At 49.2% G+C, this 11,094-nt stretch overlaps 1 long non-coding RNA gene across 1 annotated transcript; it reads left to right on the top strand.

The window, feature by feature from the left end:
- The first annotated feature begins 585 nt into the window (after positions 1-585).
- Positions 586-8,949, top strand: LOC129134244 (uncharacterized). The gene is made up of 15 exons (XR_013185955.1): positions 586-1,134; positions 1,364-2,195; positions 2,270-2,311; positions 2,406-2,573; positions 2,657-2,737; positions 2,815-3,899; positions 3,978-4,005; positions 4,093-4,260; positions 4,344-4,424; positions 4,502-5,572; positions 5,671-5,712; positions 5,807-5,850; positions 5,952-5,995; positions 6,077-6,117; positions 6,199-8,949. It is a non-coding gene; the product is annotated as an uncharacterized LOC129134244 (long non-coding RNA).
- Positions 8,950-11,094: the final 2,145 nt, after the last annotated feature.

The raw sequence follows: 11,094 nt of genomic DNA, 5'->3' as shown, positions 1-11,094 counted from the left end.
CTTTTTCCATCACCGGAGAGATTTAAAGTGAGGAAAACCGCTCTTTTCCCAGTACTTAAGGAGAATAAATTAAAGGGCAGAAGCTATTTATTTGCTATTGTATTAGTTTCAGTAGAGGTAACTGCCCCATTTCCTCTGTTTAAGGGGTTCACTGGAAGGAAGCTCTGCTTTTTTCAACATTTTAAGAGTTTAAAAATACATTTCAGGGCCCTTCTTTCTGTCCCATAGGACCAAGTATCTCAGAGCAGGGTGAGCCTGGCATGCACTTAACCCTTACACTGCCTGGGAAGCTTTTATTTTTCTTATTTTCACTTATAATGTAGATAGGCCTAATTAGAGGTCCCAAGGAGACTTAGACAATTCATATCATAAGCATTCTTCACCACTGGACTTAGTCACACGTGAAGTACTACTTAGTAGCCACTAAGGAATAATTACGTAAGTTAACAGCAAATTAGCCAGTTTATCTAGTTAGACTGCCTAAACAGAAAATATTATTTCTTACCAGTTTCCTGCCCTTTTACTCCAAGTAGTTGTTGCAAAAAAGAAAGTGCTGTTAATTTTCTGAAGAATTTTCTTCTATAACAAGCCCTTTTCGCCCCTTGAACTTGAGTCAGAGGAGCCAAACAGCAGCAGCTGCTCTGAGGGTTTTTATACCCGGTGGGATTGGCCCCCTCCCTTTTCCTGGGTGCCATGGGAACGAGAGGCGGGCACCATCAGGGGTATATTAACCCCCGCCTTTGCTCAGGGCCTTCATTCCCTCTCTGGGATGTGCTGGGATAAGAGCTCTCCTCTCAGTTGAGTGAAGAAGCTTTTTCAGCTTATCTCAGCTTGTTTTCAGCAGGTGTTTCTGGGCATCTAAAGCAACAGATGCTTTGAAGATACTGTGAAGAAAACAGCATGGAATACAGGGAGTATTTAAGTTCACAGTTTTGGGTTTTGTGTTTAGGGGTGGTAAAGTGCATTTGTAATTTCTGGTTTTGTTCTTATTTTTTTTTATTTTTTTTTTTAGGAGGAGTGCAGCTTCCAGAGACTCCAGCTTGTGTCAACTACAACACTTTTTGCAGCAGATTCATCGTGTCACAAGAGGGATCTGCCCAGGGTCCAAGATGATGTTTGAGATTGAGGCTTCAGGTGAGTTGAGGATTGTGATTAGGAGAGGGAGGCTGAGCGGGTATCTAGTTAGGAGTTATTGTTGGGGGGGGTGGTTTTGAAGGCAGCAGGGTGAAAAAGGGTGTCTATTTGAGCCCCCCACCCAAGGCCTTTTAGAAGCCGAGCAGAGGCATTCACATATCTTACAGCACACAAGGTCATCCACTGCACTCACAGGAATGCCATTTCACTTTACCTTTCTCTAACCCAGGTGCCACTCATAATAATGGCCACAGCCTTAGAATCAGGATGAAGCTGGAGCCTGAAGGAGCCAGGCACACTCAGGAGAGGGCAAGTAGCTGACTCGCTGGGATTTGGCCCACATACCTCTGTACTCATACTTTGGTTTTGTTTTTCTTTTTTGTAGCTGACCGAGGGGCTAACAGGCAATCATGGGGCCCTCCGAGGCAGACTCATTTCAGGTGCAACGTGGATCCACATCACCAATCATCCAAAAGATAAGTCAGGGCCACGGCCTGGAGTTGGGACAATGGGAGAGTAGCGGGTTGGGAGTTCGTGGGACAGATTTAAAAATTAGCAGAGGGAAAAGCAATCTTCTCCAAGGGGCCTCTTAGGACAGCTAAAGGGAGAGGTTCTACTTTTGATGGCAGCTTTCAGGCGGGCAGCACAGAACAGTTCCGGTCGACATCGTGTTGTCCGGTGTACCGTGTTACCTAGTGTGTCTTTGGGGTCCCTTTTGCCTTTTCCCCTCGAGACCCTCACCACAAGCATAATGTGTTGTGTTTGTTGTCCCCCTGTTTGTCACGTTCCGTGTCACGGGTGTCCGCACGTATTTGTGCCGGAGCTGCTCTGCCCTGCCCTGCCGCATAGCCTGCTGCAAGAGGACAAGTCCCAGGGACTTGCAGTTTGTGGGGTGTTGCCAGACTCTAGATGATATTCCTAGATAGACAGGAGATGTTTGGAGCTGTGAAGTTATCCTGCAGCCCTTTGACTTTTGTCCTCGCTTTCTTTCAGACGCAGAAGGATAAAATCCAGGGCAAAATCCATCCACCCATCCCGAGTGAGGAGGTTCCCCCGAGCAGGTCAGTCACCGTTTGTCTCTGCAGGGGAAGTGTAAAGTGTGACTCTGTTACAGCTCTGTTCTTTTTCTTTTTAGGAGGTAAAGCTGGATATCAGCAGTCAAGGTGAGGTGGCCAAGGTGAGCATTGAGTAGCGTACAGAAGCAGTTGTTATTGCTCCAGTCTCACTTTCCGGTGCAACTCTAAGCATCTGTTCCTGTTTCTGCACTTTAGGCAATGCGCTTGGAGTACACCGAGCCCCTGTCACCAGCCGGCCGACGCACCGGGTTCCCTGCACGTGTGAGCCCTGTGGACGAGTTACAGGACCTGGTGAGGAAGCCCTGAACTCTTCCATTTAAAGGTGCCATCCAGGTGGCCCTCAGCAGCTGCCAAGGAGTTGCGGTGAGTCGGGGAAGTAGGGAGGAGGAGCGAGGGTCCCCTCAGGTTTCAGCCATGCCAAATCACCTCATCTCCTCCTAACCCAGGCACCCCCTGTGACGACGGCCTTGGTCTCCGAGCGTGCCCGAAGCGTGCGGCCCGAGCAGCTGAGCCTTCTTAGGAGCACGGTGAGTAGCAGACTTGTGGGGTTTTGGCCGATGGGCTGCCAAGATCAGGTAATGATGTTTGGTTTTCTTTAATACAGCTGTCTAAGAGACACCAGCCCGGTGCCAGCAGGAGCTTCCCAGCTGACGAGGTGGCCTTTCTTCGCACCCGAGACCGGCATCCCTAGCTGTGCGAGAGATAAGTAGAGGGCCACGACCCGCAGAGGGGATGAAAGCAGGATGCTGGTTTGGGAATTATTGGGAGGGGTTTTTGAGTCTGCTTTGGAGGTGGGGGCTGTCCATGAAGCGGTCCCTTAGGCCCCATAAATCAAAGTCTCACTTTGGATCTCAGTGCTGAGGTGTGTAGGGCAGAGCAGTCCCGGTGTGTATCGTGTCACTTGTCTATTGTGTGTTATGTGTGTTTGGATATGTCATGTCTTTTACCTTAGGCCTTGGAGGGGCCTGTCAGAAAACCTGGCATCATTGTTAGCATCTGTGCTCTCTGCATTCCTCGGGCTGGCACCAATGCCATAGAACTTTGGACTCAGGAGCTCAGACAGGCATCAGACTCTCTTGTCTCTTTAGAAGCATCCGGTCAGCTGTCTTTTCAGGTCTTGTTCTGAGCTGTGTGGACAGCTGTGCCCCGCCAGGATCCATTATGGCGGACTAGGACTTGAAAGAACATGAGGGCAGGTAGAGGCTTCTGGCCGTAGGATTCTCAGGCATCCATCTTTGCAGTTCTTGGAATAAATCATTCGGTTAGCATCTTCTTCCTCCAGGTTTCTCTGAGCCTCATCAGCTCACCATCGGTCTCCCCTCGGTCATCCCCTTTTGCATTCTCTCAGTCCTCGCAGCCATTTTCCTTGCCAGGAGATTTCTGTCCATGTTGTGTCCCCGTTGTCTGTCACGTCCTGTCCTGTGTCACTGGTGTCTGCACACATTTGTGCCGGAGCTGCTCTGCCCTGCCGCATAGCCTGGTGTAATAGGAGAAGTCCCGGGGACTTGAAGTTTGTAATGTGGGGTGTAGTTGGACTTTAGATGGGATTTGTAGATGGACACAGGATATGTGGAGCTCTTAAGTTATCCTGCAACAGCTTGACCCTCGTCCTGACATTTTTTTCAGATTCAGATGGATTAAATGTGTGCCAGAGGGCCCCATCCCGGGTGTGTGGTTTCCCCCGAGCAGGTGAGGCACCATTTGTCTCTGCAGCAGAAGTGTATGTGGTGACTCTGTTACAGCTCTGTTCTTTGTCCTTCTTTTTAGGAAGTAAATCTGGATACCAGCAGTCAAGGTGAGCAGCGGAGAGAAGTAGTTGTTATTGCTCCAGTCTCAGTTTCTGGTGCTGCTCTAAGCTTCCATTCTCTTTTTTGTGGTTTAGGCAATCCACTCGGAGCCTGCCAAGCCCCCGTCACCAGCCGGCCGATGCACCGGGTTCCCTGCATGTGTGAGCCCTGTGGATGCGTTACAGGACCTGGTGATGAAACCCTGAACTCTTCCGTTTAAAGGTGCCATCCAGGTGGCCCTCAGCAGCTGCCAAGGAGTTGCGGTGAGTCGGGGAAGTAGGGAGGAGGAGCGAGGGTCCCCTCAGGTTTCAGCCATGCCAAATCACCTCATCTCCTCTTAACCCAGGCACCCTCCGTGACGACGGCCTCGGTCTCCGAGCGTGCCTGAAGCGTGCGGCCCGAGCAGCCGAGCGTTCTTAGGAGCACGGTGAGTAGCAGACTTGTGGGGTTTTGGCCGATGGGCTGCCAAGATCAGGCACTGATGTTTGGTTTTCTTTAATACAGCTGTGTGAGAGACACCAGCCCGGTGCCAGCAGGACCTTCCTGGCTGACGAGGTGGCCTTTCTTCACACCCGAGACCGGCATCCCCAGCTGTGCGAGAGATAAGTAGAGGGCCACGACCCACAGAGGGGATGAAAGCAGGGGGCTGGTTTGGGAATTACTGGGAGGGGTTTTTGAGTCCACTTAGGAGTTGGGGGGGTGTCCTTGAAGTGGCCCCTTAGGCCCCATAAAAGCAAAACCTGACTTTGGATCACAGTGCTGAGGTGCGCAGGGCAGAGCAGTCCCGGTGTGTATCGTGTCACTTGTCTTTTGTGTATTATGTGTTGTTTCGATATGTCATGTTCTTTACCTTAGCCCTTTGTGGGGCCTGTCAGAAACCCTGGCATCATTGTTAGCATCTGTGATCTCTGCATTCCTTGGCCTGGCACCCAGGCCATAGAACTTTCTCCTCAGGAGCTCAGGCATCAGACTCTCTTGTCTCTTTAGAAGCATCCGGTCAGGTGTCTTTTCAGGTCTTGTTCTGAGCTGTATGGACAACTGCAGCCTGGAAGGTTCTATTATGGTGGACTAGGACTTGTAAGAATGTGAGGACATGTAGAGGATTCTGACCGTAGGCCTCCTGGGCATTCATCTTTGCAGTTTTTGGACTAAATCATTCAGTTTAGCGTCTTCTTTCTCCAGGGTTTCTTTCTCTGAGCCTCATCAGCTCGCCATCGGTCTTACCTCAGTCGTCTAATTTTGTGTCCTTGTGCTCCTTGCAGTAATGCTTCTTGTCTCAAGATTTCTGTCTGTGTCTTGTGTACATTGTTTGTCACGTCCTGTCTGTCCTGTGTCACGGGTGTCTGCACACAATTGTGCCGGAGCTGCTCTGCCCTGCCACATAGCCTGGTGCAATAGGAGAAGTTGCGGGGACTTGGAGTTTGTAATGTGGGGTGTGGTTGGACTCTAGGTGCGGTGTGTAGATGCACACAAGATATCTGGAGCTCTTAAGTTATCCTGCAGCCCTTTGACTTTTGTCCTAACTTTCTTTCAGATGCAGAAGGATAAAATCCAGGGCAGAGCCCCCCATCCCAGGTGAGGGGATTGCCCCGAGCAGGTCAGTCACCATTTGTCTCTGCAGAGGAAGCATAAATGGTGGCCGTTACAGCATTGTTCTTTGTCTCTCTTTTTAGGAGGTCAAGGCTGAGAGCAGCAGTCAAGGCCGAGTGGGCAAGGTGAGCATTGAGTAGCGTACAGAAGCAGTACGTTGCTGATGTCTCAGTTTCTGGTGCAGCTCTAAGCATCTCCTCTTGTTTTTTTTTATTGTAGGTCGTCCACTTGCCATCTATCCTGCCCAAGCATGCCCATGCCAGGTGGGTGAGAGCTTAAGGTATCAGTGTGGCATCCTTGTCAGATTTGGGAGGTTGCGTTTTCACAGTATCTCAGCATGCTTTTCTGCTTTGTTTCATTGCAGGTGCTGTCGCTGCCCTAGGCCCGCCAAGGAACAGAGGAGGGCAGGTGAGTCGGAGTTTAGGCAGGCTGACCCATAGGTGAGCGTTACACCGCAGCATGCTAAGCGTGTCCCTTTTCTTTTTGCAGGTATGTTCCGGGCAGCCTCCGGAGTCAAATCAAGATTTGAGGTGAGCCGGGGCAGTGGTGCGGAGGAGTCCCGGGGATTACTGTTTTTGAGGGCAATAGTCAGGTTTTCTGTTTTGTCTTAGGTACCCTGAGGAGGCTCGTAGCCAAAGCTTGGAAACGGCAGCACCGAGGCACACACGGAGAGCATCTCCATGACCCTAACCCACGTCCACGTCCGACCGAGGATGGATTTTGACCGCTCCTCTTCCAAAAGCTAAGTGTTGGGGCCAGTGGTCGGGAGCAGAGGAAAAGCCTTTACTCTCACAGGAGGCAATCAGATGTCAGCTTAGGGGACAGGTCTGTAGCGGGGCGGGCTCTCTGGAAGTAAAGGGAGAGGGTTTCCCCTCAGCCTCGCCAGAGCCTTTGCCGGGCAGGGTAGTTCCAACCCATCTCCACGTTCTCGGGAACTTTGCGTCGTCCGCCTCCCCCGACTCGACGTCGTCACGGATCTTTCCCCCGAGGAGCTCGCCTTCACGTCCGGAGCTACGGCCACGGTCACCCAGCAGTCGGCTTCCTTCTCTAGGCTCGCCGAGCCTCTCGAGCATCCTCTTAACTGCTTCGGCACTAACTTCTTTTGAGGAGTTCCATTTCATCATCACGTTCTCTCGTCATAGGGCTTCCTTTCCTTTGGCATCATCAGCCTCTGGCTCATCTTGCACTAGGAATCTCAGGTCCCTAAGGGGACAGTGCCAGGCAGTTGCCACTCGTCTCTGTGTTATGTCTTCTGTGTCTATGTTATGTTGTCTGTGTCTGTGTTATGTAGTCTGTGTCCATCGTCTTATGTGTCACAGGCCTTTGTTATGTCTCAATGCTTTATCGGCACTATTCCGTGCCACGTAGGCCATATTGTACTCACGTTCCTTTCCGGATATCCCTTATTCTGGCATCTTTACATTTTTACTCTTTGAAACAGGAATGTCTTAAAGGGACAAGATGTTGTCATCCGTCTTCCTTCTCACTACCGGCTTTGGTAGTGCCTTTTTTTCCACGCCATTGTCTTGGACTTCCTGAGGGAGCGTCTTACACCCTCCTCACGTGACTGTAGGAGTTTGATAGGTTCCATCTTCCCAAGGGGTTTAGGGCTCAAGAATTAATCTTCCAGAGAGCTATCTCAAGTCCTGGCTTACATTGCATGTACCTACGCTGGCTTATACTGTATGTACTTACACTGCGTGTACCTGTGTTGGCTTATACTGTATGTAGTTATATTGTGCATGCCTATGCTGGTTTATACTGTATGTACTTACACTGTATGTGCTTACACTGTGCGTACCTGTGTTGACTTATACTGTATGTACTTACACTGTGTGTACCTATGCCGACTTATACTGTATGTACTTATACTTTATGTACCTATGCTGGATTATACTGTATGTACTTACATTGTGTGTACCTTTGTTGGCTTATACTGTATGTACTTACACTGTACCACTTATGGTCGGAGCTGCCCTGCCCTGGCATGTAGTCACAGTTAGGTAGAAGAGTTATAAAAACTTTACTGTTCATCTGTCTTTAATGAGGTTTTGGGTAGAATATTTATCAGTCAGAGCGGGGACAAGTCTTAGCTGTCAGATAGCCACTCATCGACCGCTTCCTGTCGTCTCACAGGTCCCCGAGGCTACCGATTTCCCCAGAATCTACCATTTGACGTCGAGGAGCGGCAGCATCCGAAGCACGTTCTTCAGCGTCTCGAGTAAGAGCCACACCAAGCACGTAAGCGGGAAGAGCGGGAGCGACAGCACGTGTCTGTCTGAGTCCGCTCGTCTCTGAGTGTGTGAGCGCATACTGACGGGATTTAACCTTGTGTGTGTGACTTTTGCTTTTCAGGTTTTTCAACTCATTTTTAAATTTAGAATAAAAAATCCCCAGCCGGGGGGTTTTTTTTTTTTCCCCCCCGGCTGGGTTTTTTTTTCCCCGGTCCCGGTCGGTCAGCGAGGCGACGTTCATCGCCAAAGTTTGGGCGCGGACCGTCCAGGGACCGGGGTTTTTGTCAGGCAGGAGGATTTTTCGGAGGCTCCCGGGAACCACGTTCCCGAGGAGGGGCGTGAGCGCGTGCCGGGGGTTAGCAGAGCGGTCGAGGTCTGATTTAGTGTGGGTTTGTGTGTAAGCTGAAGGCAGTGTGTGTGTGTTGAAGGGTTGTAGGGTTGTAACCTTGTATGACTTTTGCCTTTCAGGTTTTTCAACTCATTTTTAAATTTAGAATAAAAAATCCCCAGCCGGGGGGTTTTTTTTTTTTCCCCCCCGGCTGGGTTTTTTTTTCCCCGGTCCCGGTCGGTCAGCGAGGCGACGTTCATCGCCAAAGTTTGGGCGCGGACCGTCCAGGGACCGGGGTTTTTGTCAGGCAGGAGGATTTTTCGGGGGCTCCCGGGAACCACGTTCCCGAGGAGGGGCGTGAGCGCGTGCCGGGGGTTAGCAGAGCGGTCGAGGTCTGATTTAGTGTGGGTTTGTGTGTAAGCTGAAGGCAGTGTGTGTGTGTTGAAGGGTTGTAGGGTTGTAACCTTGTATGACTTTTGCCTTTCAGGTTTTTCAACTCATTTTTAAATTTAGAATAAAAAATCCCCAGCCGGGGGGTTTTTTTTTTTTTCCCCCCGGCTGGGTTTTTTTTTCCCCGGTCCCGGTCGGTCAGCGAGGCGACGTTCATTGCCAAAGTTTGGGCGCGGACCGTCCAGGGACCGGGGTTTTCGTCAGGCAGGAGGATTTTTCGGGGGCTCCCGGGAACCACGTTCCCGAGGAGGGGCGTGAGCGCGTGCCGGGGGTTAGCAGAGCGGTCGAGGTCCGATTTAGTGTGGGTTTGTGTGTAAGCTGAAGGCAGTGTGTGTGTGTTGAAGGGTTGTAGGGTTGTAGGGTTGTAACCTTGTATGACTTTTGCCTTTCAGGTTTTTCAACTCATTTTTAAATTTAGAATAAAAAATCCCCAGCCGGGGGGTTTTTTTTTTTTTCCCCCCGGCTGGGTTTTTTTTTCCCGGGTCCCGGTCGGTCAGCGAGGCGACGTTCATCGCCAAAGTTTGGGCGCGGACCGTCCAGGGACCGGGGTTTTCGTCAGGCAGGAGGATTTTTCGGGGGCTCCCGGGAACCACGTTCCCGAGGAGCAATGATTACTGGGGCGTAATTTAGCAGTTGTGATGAGAGGGATGGTGAGTTTGTGTATAATGTGAAGGTGGTGTTAATGGTAGATGAGTGTTGCTTTCTGTGGGTTTTGTTGCTTTGGGTGTCCTGTAACAATAAATCAACCTGTAATGAAAATAGAACAAGGTTATCATCTTGTGTTAGTATGTGTTGTATTGCTCTGTATTGCTCTGTATTGCATTTGTATTAACTGCTGCCATTTTGCTGTATTGCTCTATGTGTAAATTAGACTTTTACCAGTGTGTCCATGGATTGTATCTGCACTTGCATTTGTATACACTGTTTCCATGTATTTTGCTGATGCATAAATAAAAACATTTTTTTAATAAAGTTGAGTCACCCCTAATAAAGAATACCCCCTGCCCTTCAGTACCCCCACTGTGGCTCCTGTCTTATTTTGGTGTGGTTTTGTCATTTCTTTCCACCCTATTTCTTCCTTTTGCCCCTCACTTTACTCTTCTATTTGTAACTTAACTTCCATCTATCTCTAACCCTTTGTTTCTGTTGCCTTTATAACTGTCAATCTCAGTCTTCTCGCTTCATTTTCTCTCTGTGTTCTCCTTTTCCTCGGTCTGTGTTTTTTGCTCTTAGTCTTTTCCTTTTTCTCCCCACTCCTAAGTTTTACTTTCACTCTAATCCTAACTGCTTTCTTTTCCTTCTAACTCCTGTCCTTCTTCAGTTCTCCCACCCTCCTTTTCCTGTCTCACTCTTGTCTTCCTGTTTTATTTTCTTCTCTGTCTTCTTGTCTCTCCTCTGTCTTTTCTCTCTGTCTCTTCTCCCTGTCTGTCTCTGTCCTCTGCATTTCTGTTCTTTCTCTTTGTCCCTGTACTCTCCTCCTCTCTCTTTGTCTCTCCCTCTATTCTGTCCTCTTTTCTCCCTCTCTTTTCTCTTAGCTTCTCCTTTCTCTCTTTGCTTCTCTCTGCTCCTGTCTCTTTGCTTCTCTCTCTGCTTGTCTGTCTGCTCCTCTCTTCTCTCTTTGCTTCTCTCTCTTCTCTCTTTGCTTCTCTCTCTGCTTCTCTGTCTGCTCCTCTCTTCTCTCTTTGCTTCTCTCTCTTCTTTCTTTGCTTCTCTGTCTCTCTCTCTCTTCTTTCTTTGCTTCTCTGTCTCTGTCTCTCTCTTCTTTCTTTGCTTCTCTGTCTCTGTCTCTCTCTTCTTTCTTTGCTTCTCTGTCTCTCTCTCTCTTCTTTCTTTGCTTCTCTCTCTCTCTTCTTTCTTTGCTTCTCTCTCTCTCCCTCTCTCTCTTCTTTCTTTGCTTCTCTCTCTCTTCTTTCTTTGCTTCTCTCTCTCTCTTCTTTCTTTGCTTCTCTCTCTCTCTCTCTTCTTTCTTTGCTTCTCTCTCTCTCTCTCTTCTTTCTTTGCTTCTCTCTCTCTCCCTCTCTCTCTTCTTTCTTTGCTTCTCTCTCTCTCCCTCTCTCTCTTCTTTCTTTGCTTCTCTCTCTCTCTTCTTTCTTTGCTTCTCTCTCTCTCTTCTTTCTTTGCTTCTCTCTCTCCCTCTCTCTCTTCTTTCTCTCTCTTCTTTCTTTGCTTCTCTCTCTCTTCTTTCTTTGCTTCTCTCTCTCTCTTCTTTCTTTGCTTCTCTCTCTCTTCTTTCTTTGCTTCTCTCTCTCTCTTCTTTCTTTGCTTCTCTCTCTGCTTCTCTGTCTGCTCCTCTCTTCTCTCTTTGCTTCTCTCTCTTCTTTCTTTGCTTCTCTGTCTCTCTCTCTCTTCTTTCTTTGCTTCTCTGTCTCTGTCTCTCTCTTCTTTCTTTGCTTCTCTGTCTCTGTCTCTCTCTTCTTTCTTTGCTTCTCTGTCTCTCTCTCTCTTCTTTCTTTGCTTCTCTCTCTCTCTTCTTTCTTTGCTTCTCTCTCTCTCCC

This window comes from Agelaius phoeniceus, chromosome 36 (genome assembly GCF_051311805.1).
Source record: "Agelaius phoeniceus isolate bAgePho1 chromosome 36, bAgePho1.hap1, whole genome shotgun sequence".
Lineage (NCBI taxonomy): Eukaryota > Metazoa > Chordata > Aves > Passeriformes > Icteridae > Agelaius > Agelaius phoeniceus.
The sequence above is the reverse complement of the archived record's forward strand: the minus strand, read 5'-3'. Positions and strand labels throughout refer to the sequence as shown.